The sequence below is a fragment of the Carlito syrichta genome, unplaced genomic scaffold (genome assembly GCF_000164805.1).
Source record: "Carlito syrichta isolate Samal-C Ts95f unplaced genomic scaffold, Tarsius_syrichta-2.0.1 Scaffold287411, whole genome shotgun sequence".
Lineage (NCBI taxonomy): Eukaryota > Metazoa > Chordata > Mammalia > Primates > Tarsiidae > Carlito > Carlito syrichta.
Window position 1 is genome coordinate 102,737 of NW_007231507.1, and position 673 is coordinate 103,409.

Below are 673 nucleotides of genomic sequence, written 5' to 3' on the forward strand. Positions count from 1 at the left end.
CTCCGGTGATCCTTCTGCCTCAGCCTTCCGAGTAGCTGGAACTACAGGCACATGCTACCATGCCCAGCTAATGTTTGATTTATTGTAGTGATGAGGTCTTGCCTAGTTGCCCGGGTGGGTCTCGAACCCGCAGGCTCAGGCAATCCACTCACCTCAGTCTCCTAAAGCACTGGGATTATAGGCGGGGAATTTCTTTATGATTGAGAAGGTCCCTATGATATGGGATTTCTATATGATGAGGGACATTCATATGATGGGGGATTTCTATATGATGGGGGATGTCCATATGACTTGGGAAGTCCGTAGGATTTGGGAGGTCCATATAATGGGAGATTTCTATATAATTGGGGAGGTCCATATACTTGGAGAAGTCCATATGATGGTGGACGCCCATATGATGGGGGATTTCTATGTGATGGGGAGGGTCTACATGATTGGCGAGGTCCATATGATGGGGAGGCCCATATAATGGGTGTTGGGAGCCAACATCTATAGCTACATGGCTGAGGCCTGTAAAGGCCCATCTGGAAAATTGCCTCTGACATAGGATACCAGTTATACCTATAATATTGGCGTGTGATTAGTGGCCAGTGTGCATACATGGCAGTAAAACTTATAAGTAAATCTCTATACACCTGATGGAAAGTTGCACAGTAGAATTATTTTATATGAC